We start from the raw sequence: 8,774 nt of genomic DNA, 5'->3' as shown, positions 1-8,774 counted from the left end.
TGGTTTTTCGGCCTTTTTTTGTGTTTTTTTTTTTGCGGTGGGGTGGGGGTTTTTGTGTGTTTGTTTTTAAAAACCCCAAACGCCCGCGCCCCCCCCCCCCCGCCCTCTGCTTGTGGATTAAATGTAAGCTCTTAATTACTGCCCCTGCATTATGCCTGCCTGCCGGCTGCCATGATTTCCACCCATGATAGAATTCAACTAATGGACTAATCCTATGAAATTGTAAGCAAACCCCCATTTAAACACTTTTCTCTTATAAGTTTCCTTGGACATGGTGTCTCTTCACAGCACTAGAGCAGTAACTAAGTTACACTCGATAAGAAATGCAGACTATGAACCCTCTGGCCTGATGGCCTGGTCTGACTCTCAGCATTCCCTGCCCACTTCCAAAAGCCTGTCTCAGCTGGCAGCGCCTCTGCAATGGGCAGTCCTCTTCTCTCCTAAGGGCCTTCTTCAGGGAGACGGGGCTGCAGATGCGGTCCAGTCAGTGTGTCGCACTTCACAGGTGGAGTCTCTGATGCTGGTCATATCTCTTGACAGACCTTCAGGAGGTCAACCGTTGTCTAGGGTGCTGCTTGAATCCTGTTTAGGAGTTACCCTACAAACTCTGGCTTCCACTGGGCTTTAGGGTTGCTGGGTACTGTAGTTCTGAATCAAAGTTCTTTTCCTATGGTCTGGCGGGTATCCATGTCTAGTCCCATAAAGTGTGCTTTGATGGTCCTTGGATGAAACACACAGAGGATCTTAGGCTGCCCAGTGCTGATACACTGAAGGTATCAGCTGTTTTTCTGTGGCAGTGATAAAACAAATCTGCCTGTAGATAAACCAAAGCAGCCTGTAACAAAAAGACTTATTCTGTGCTCAGGTTCTAGAGGGCTAAGAGTCTCTTATGGCTGATGAATACGGCAACGACCTACAGTCATGGTGGCAGGAGCAAGAAGCTTAGAGCTTGCGTTGTGTGTGTGTTTGTCTGCTTGTTTGTTTGTTCGAGACAGGGTCTCATTATGTAGCCCTGGCTAACCTGAAATTCTATGTAAACCAGGCTCTCCTAGAACAACTCACCTAGATATGCATGCCTCTGTCTCCTGAGTTCTGAGATTAAAGGCCTGGCTGAGAGCTTAGGTCTTGAGCTGGGAGCAAAAACCAAAGAGAGTGAACAGGAAGTAGGTGAGGCTTATCTCAAAGCCTGCACGCATCCATGCGCCTCCTCCAGAAAGGCCGTGTTACCCAGACCTCTGCAAACAGTGCCACCAGATGGGGAGCAAGTATCTAAATGTACAAGACTGCTAGGGGCTTTCTCATTCACATCCCTACAGGGTCTTTTTCAAACAACATCTAAGGACTGCTGTGTTGACTAACAAGCATCAGCAACGATAGGAAGATTTTTCTGGATTCTCTTTCTGACATTGTTGGCTGAGGATGGTTTTTTATTCCCCCAGCTCTTTAAAATGTCTATTATTGGGGCCTGAAGAGATGGCTCAGTGGTTAAGAGCACGGACTGCTCATGAGTTCAATTCCCAGCAACCACATGGTGGCTCGCAACCATCTGTAATGGGATCCAATGTCCTCTTCTGATATGTCTGAAGACAGCTACAGGGTACTCATAGATACATAAAATAAATAAATAAATCTTTTTAGAAAATGCCTATTACTGAGTGAACAGTGCAGATTTTCTTACTTTCTCTAGTTCAGGCAGGGAACCACCTGGTGCTAGCATTCCCTGTCACCCCCAAAATAATTTCCTCAGGACTCAGGACTTCTTTCTCCTGCATTATAAAGTTGTCTGTTTTCTTTTGCTATTTAAACTGGAAACATGTGAATGTCTGATGGCTGTAATGTTGCCTTCTGAGCACGTGCCCTGGCGGCTTTTCCTCACTAACCCTTAACTCATAATCACCATGTAAAAAGGGCCTTTGAGGCCTCAGTCCCTGATGATTTTAAGAAGCCTAAGATGATCTTCTTCAGAGATTCAGCGGCAGAATCTACTAGGGGATCAGTTTCCTTCTAACATGGGCGCACTCTTCCTGGGACATTCTCTTCTGTGAACAGAACCATGTCAGAGCCTTTGGGAACGTGCTCAGCAGCCTGGAAACGTGTTCCATCTATACTCACCGAGATCGCTTAGCTTATGATGACTCCTATTGCGGGTCCCAGGTTCTCCCTCTCTGCCGGGCTCTGCGGGCAAGACATGGACAGGACGAAGTCTGGCTCTGAGAATCCGCAGCCTATGTTTCCCTCGGGACCTGAGAGCCACTGCCCCCAGACTTGAAGAGAAGAATGGGTCCGAGATGAGCAGGATCTGGTCCAATTGGGAGCAAGTGCAGAATGCCGGGGCAGGAGAAGAAAAAGGTCCTCTTCAGGAGTCTTAGGCAAAGTGTCTTAGGCAACGCCCTTCTCCATGGCGATCGCTAATGAAGCAGCTCTCTGAGACGACCTTAGCTTGTTTATATTTCTTTATCAGGGATGGATGTGAATGCATATGCTTTATTCGGGGTGAACCAGAAAATGTATGATTTTAGGGAAGGGCATGAGACTATCCAAGAAGGTCATTGGCTGAAGGCTAAGACTACTGAGATGCTTCATTAGCATGGAGATGTGGTCCAGTGCTGCATTATGTGAGACTGCCCAAGGTGGTCCTCTCAGCTGGGGGTCGTGATTACTGTGTTCCAAAGCAGGCACAGAGGGCGGGGAATGGACAGTCCCACTCCTGCTGCCTCAGATCTCCGAGTTCCCGGGATTCTTATGCCCATCTGGTAGCGGGATTTGTACGCCCATCTGGTAGCATGGTCCACGGATCCTACATCCTATATTTGCATCTGATATTTTCTATTTGGTGATCTCACGTTCCCCAGAGATCCTTAAGTCAGTGTTCACAATGCGGAGGGGGTCAGTTTTAGACTTTGGCTAAAGAAGATTTCAAAGACTTTTCTTCCTGCACTCAGTTTAAGGTGTGTACTAGGTTCAGCGTAACCATAGTCTGTTTTGTAAGCACACAGTCCCCAGGGCTCATCCACAATGCCTTCATGGTGTTCTAGTGGGGGGAACCATCGTGCTGGGACAAGACTGACTTTCTGCGGCTGTAATTTTTATGTTATCCGTGTACAAATAAGAGAAAGTAGGAGCGCTGGAGAGATGGCTCGGCAGTTAAATGCATGTTCTGCTCTTACAGAGAACCTAGGTTCAGTTCCCACCCATATGGTGGTTCACCTCATCTGTAACTCCAATTCCAGGGGATCTGATACCCTCTTCTGACCTTTGAGGACACTAGGAATACATGTAGTGCCAGACATACATGCAGATAAAACACTTGTGCACATAAAATAAATGATCCTTAAAAAGAAACAAGAGGGAAACTGGACTACCATATGTTCCGGTACACTAAAGTTTGTGTTAATTACGTAAAAGGAAGAAGGTTAGGAAAAGGATGTTCGAGAGCATGTGAGGGACACTGATGGAACTCAGTCGTTTAAGGGGCACATGTGACATTGAGGGAACTTTGTCTGTATAAGCCTTTTGTGTGGCCTGACTCTCTCTTTTCCAAGCACATATCTCACTAGTTCTTATAAATGAAAGAAATATCCTAAAGTCATAGAAAATTCATGATTAAATTTAATTTCCTCTCAGGTTAAGGCCTGTATATGACACATTCTTACCACATGATACATTCTTACTCCCATATGATACTTTCTTGCCACACATGATACATTCTTACCACATATGACACATTCATACCACAAGCTCCCCGTTTCTTCCCCTTCCATGCCCCTCCTCCACCTACCAAGTCCCCACCCTACTTTCATGTATTTTTACTGTTGTTTTTATAGTGTAGCATCAGGATGTCCCCAGGGAGCATTGTGATTCACAGAGGGGCGCTGTAACATCAAGATGGAACTTTGTGATGTCAGGATGCAACAAATCCATGTCACAATGACGCCATACCCTTAGTGACTGCACAAAGGCTTCACCATGTCACCTCAAAGTGCTCCCTAACACCACAGTGGTGACATCACCATGCTTCCCTGGACATCACAAAGCTGCATTTTCGGTTATAATGCTAAGTGATTTTTTCAATACTATGCTTGGCTGTACCACACCAGTGATGAATCATGACATCACAATGCTTGTTGCTACCACAATGCCATATTTTGACATGACAAGCTTTATTGTAACAATACTGAATTTGACATCCTGTTACCCCAATACTACCCCACTATGCTCTACCGAAAAGACCTAAGGCTCCAGCCGGGCAATGATGGCGCATACCTTTAATCCCAGCACTTGGAAGGCAGAGGCAGGTGGATTTCTGAGTTTGAGGCCAGCCTGGTCTACAGAGTGAGTTCCAGGACAGCCAGGACTATACAGAGAAACCCTGTCTCGAAAAAAAAAAAAGAAAGAAAGAAAGAAAGAAAGAAAGAAAGAAAGAAAGAAAGAAAGATGAACGAGAAGGGCCTGGAAGATTTCAGATGAAGAAGTAATAGGAATGATTGATTGTTCAAACAACATTAAAAAAAAAAAAACCGGGGGAGGGGAGTAGTTGAGGCTCAGTGGTTAAGAGCACTGGCTGCTTTTGCAGAGGATCAGGTTTGATTCCCACCACCCACGTGGTATCTCACAACTGTCTATAACTCCAGTTCCAGGGGATCTGATGCCCTCTTCTGTCATCTGCAGACACTAGGCACATGGTACACAGAAATACAGGCAGGCAAAACACTCAGACACATAAAGTAAAATAAATAAATCTTTTTTAAAGGGCTAGGAGGTGAGAGTGGGTGAGTTATCCAAGTGGTTATCATACAGTTGTATCACCCTTGAGAAAGCAGAGGAATTATTAAGACTTTTTACAGACAGAGTGCATGAGAGAGGTGAGGGGATGTGCCCCGGAGGCTGTAACTAAGTCTACAGTCAATCACATGCCCCCAAAACAACAGGATCTACTGCTTTCACGTGCTGCCTGGGTGCCAGGTAGTCAGGGTCTGTTCTGCACAGGACTCTCTTCCGGTTTGCAGTCTGCCAACACCTCATCGCCCTTGGATGCAGAACATCGAGGAGGGTTTTAGAATTCCTGGGACACTACTGAGTCTGACCCTCATACTCGGATTCCTCCTCAACATCCCCTTCGTCACACAGCATCACATTAGAGTTTAGGTTTTAGCGTAAGGATTCTGGGCTAAGATTAGCATGGATAGACACCTCCGCTCCTTCCTACCGCATGTTGAGTCTACAACTGCCCCAGCCCCAAATGGAGACCACAAAAGAGAGCTTTTCAATAACAATATCTTTGTTTTATTTGGCAAGAAAGGGCTGGAAAGGGAGAAAATTCTTGGGCTAAAGACAAAATTTGCGTTTGCCAATATCTTCATCACATAGATATTTTTCCATTGTAAGAATCACAAGTCCATCCATTAGCTACATTGTTGTCTGACCTTTCTGTTAATACATAATCAGATATTTAGTACCTATTCTATTTTCCTATAGTATCTCTAACCCATTCTTTTTTTCTTTCTCTCTTCTTCTTCTTCTTCTTCTTCTTCTTCTTCTTTTTTGTTTTGTTTTTCTTTTTTGTTTTGGTTTGGTTTGGTTTGATTTTCGAAGCAAGGTTTCTCTGTGTAGCCCTGGCTGTTCTGGAACTCACTCTGTAGACCAGGCTGGCCTCAGAACTCAGAATCTGCCTGCTTCTGCCTCCCAAGTGCTGGGATTAAAGGCGTGTGCCACCACCGCCTGGCTCAGTACAGTTCCTCATGTTATCCTTCAGTACAGTTCCTAATGATACCCTTCAGTACAGTTCTTCATGTTTTGGTGACCCATCCAGCATAAAATAATTTCATTGCTGCCTCATAACTTGCTTCTGTTTTCAATCGTAACATAAATATCTGTGTTTTCCCCTGCTCTTAGGTGACCCCTGTGGGCATCACAGTCCGTGGCTTGACAGGCAGTCAATGGCCGCCAAGGGAAAGACAAGCCCCCAGTAGGTGTCCCCATCCTGAATGCTCAGCCCTAAATGCACATACAGACGGACATTAAAGGTACTACTCAGTGGGTTGTGTGTGACAATAATAACTAAAGAAGAGGTCTTGACTCTTAGAGGGAGTTGTTGGGGAAGGAGATGGAGGAGTGAGGGGAAGGGGTGGAAGTGATGTAAATACCGTAGACTCATATGTGCAGTTCCCAAAAATGTACATGTAAAGAATGAAGTTAACCAGGTAGGCACCCCCAGTGAGCACTGCCAGAATGGCATCAAAGTCGGCTGGAAATGTCTTTACATTTGTGAGCTGTTCTCTTCTAGAGAGCAGACAGAGATTCCACCTCGCAGTTCCTTCCTCAGAACAGAAATGGGGATGTGATGTCCAGTCAACGTCCTGGACTTGGGGACTGTGGGGGGACTTGTTTCTCTCCCTACAGGACTGGGAAAGGTTGGCAGCTTCCCAGCTAAGATCTCTGATCTCTCTGCAGCGACCAGGAGGCTGCATTACCACAGTGGGACACTAGAGGGAGACAGAGATCGTGAGTTGAAATTTAAAAGGCTGAAACCGGAGAAATTAGAAGAAATACAAAGACCCAGCCATCCTCACCAAGAATTTGTGAATACCCAGAATCTCTTGCTTGGTTCATAAGTGGCTTCCCCTGCGTAAAGGACAGTAAAGACTTATTTCTAAGCCTATGATGTCCAAATATCAACAAAAAGATACTACCCATTAAATTCATGCACACACCCGCACACGAAGGATCTGGAGCTCAACGAAGCAAGAAAATAACCATCCAGAAACCCACTCACTTTAATGCGACAGAACAGTTAAGATACCTAAACAAATAAAAGGAATTGTGTTTGTCAGCCACGAACACGACTTTGCTCTGACTGGTATAAACAAACCAAACTCTTGCACTGAGCCAGGGACACCTAAGGTTTACTTCTTACAAATGTTATTCGGGCATATTCAAATATTAGATTAACGAATTTTTTTGGTTGGATACATACGCCAATATAGTGTGGGGTTTTTAGATGTTTGTATTTTATGTGTATGTGTGTTTTCCCTTCATGTGTGTGGGGTTTTTAGATGTTTGTATTTTATGTGTATGTGTGTTTTCCCTTCATGTGTGTGGGGTTTTTAGATGTTTGTATTTTATGTGTATGTGTGTTTTCCCTGCATGTATGTCTGCCCATTACATGCAGCAGCTTTTGCTCACAGAGATCAGAAGATGGAATCTGGTCCCTGAGTTCTGGACAGTTGTGAGCTGCTACGTGAGTGCCGAGAACCAAACCAGGGTCCTTTGGAAGAATAGCAAGCTCTTTGAACTGCTAAGCTATCTCTACAGCCCCGGCACTTGATTTTTAGAGACTGTCTACTCCTAAAATGAAGATTTTTATTGTATTTCATAAATGTCCCCAAAAGTTTCTGAAACACATTAGGTTATGTTTTACTTGATAAAATTCAAGATGCATAAAAATGTTAAAATACATAATCATGTATCTAAACAAAATCATGAAACCTGTGCTGTTAATGAGAAATAAATATTACAAAGAGCCAAAAATAACTGCTGCACTGCGTAAAACCAGAACTAAATTGAGAAATTCAAGGTCAGTGGCTGCCAACATGAGTGGCTTGAAGCATCAAGGCAGAGGAGGAGACGGGGACCCGACGGCATGTAAGTCCCGACCTGACATCAGCAAGTGGAGGCCTATCAGACTGTGGGTCTCTCCACTCTCCTCAGCAGCATAGTACTAAAGTTGAAATGATGTGAATCACAGCTCACCTCCTGTGCAAATTCGTGGAGCATTCCCTACATTTTGAAAAGTCCACATGGAAAGCTATAATCTTGAAGTTCAAGTACACAGATGTAGTTACAGGAGCTAGGAGAACACGGGACACGAGGTCTGTTGGGAGCTGGGATCCTCAGGGGTAAAGCTTTCAATGGGGAGGGGCTTGGAGGGATGGGGAAATGGAGGGGGTAAGGGTCAGGTAGGCAAAGCTAAGGGTGTACAAGAACCACTATAGAAGTAAGTCTACACACTTGCAAGCTAACTTTTTAAAATATATAATATTAAAAATGAGTTTAAACAGAGGTGCCTGAATGGACAATAGTGACCCCAGAAAACATTCATTATTAAGAGAAAATCTGGCCGGGCAGTGGTGGCGCACGCCTTTAATCCCAGCACTTGAGAGGCAGAGGCAGGTGGATTTCTGAGTTCGAGGCCAGCCTGGTCTACAGAGTGAGTTCCAGAACAGCCAGGACTACACAGAGAAACCCTGTCTCAAAAAATATAAGAGAGAGAGAGAACATCTGAGTTGGGCACAGGATACCTCCCTAGCAGGGAGACCCTAGAGGCACAGAAAACACACACACACACTACTGCCATTGATCTTGGGTGCACAGAGGCAAACAGTGATAAGACCCTGTTGGGCTTTTTTTACAAGACACAGAAAAATCAGTCTCAAATCTCCCAGGAACCCGTCCCTGCTGGCTGTCTTTCACAGTGCTGGAGGGTGCTGTGCAGGCTGCAGGGAGGAAAAAGACATTCATGGTCTTAAACGTTGGACCTGTGTGCTGCAGTTCCAACCTGCTGGGCGTGATATGCACAGTGCAATAGTAGCATGAGAAGTGGCGACTGCACCCACGGTCAGATGCATGGTGGGGATTTTTTCGGAGGTTGTGTTAAAACAGAGTTTCCCTGTGTAACTCTCACTTTCCTGGAACTCGCTCTGTAGACCAGGCTAGCCTCAAACTCAAGAGATCCGACTGCTCTGTCCCTGCCTCCAGAGTGCTGGAATTAAAGTAGT

This window comes from Grammomys surdaster, unplaced genomic scaffold, assembly GCF_004785775.1.
Source record: "Grammomys surdaster isolate TR1022 unplaced genomic scaffold, NIH_TR_1.0 126121, whole genome shotgun sequence".
Taxonomy (NCBI): domain Eukaryota; kingdom Metazoa; phylum Chordata; class Mammalia; order Rodentia; family Muridae; genus Grammomys; species Grammomys surdaster.
This window is presented reverse-complemented; position numbering follows the sequence as displayed.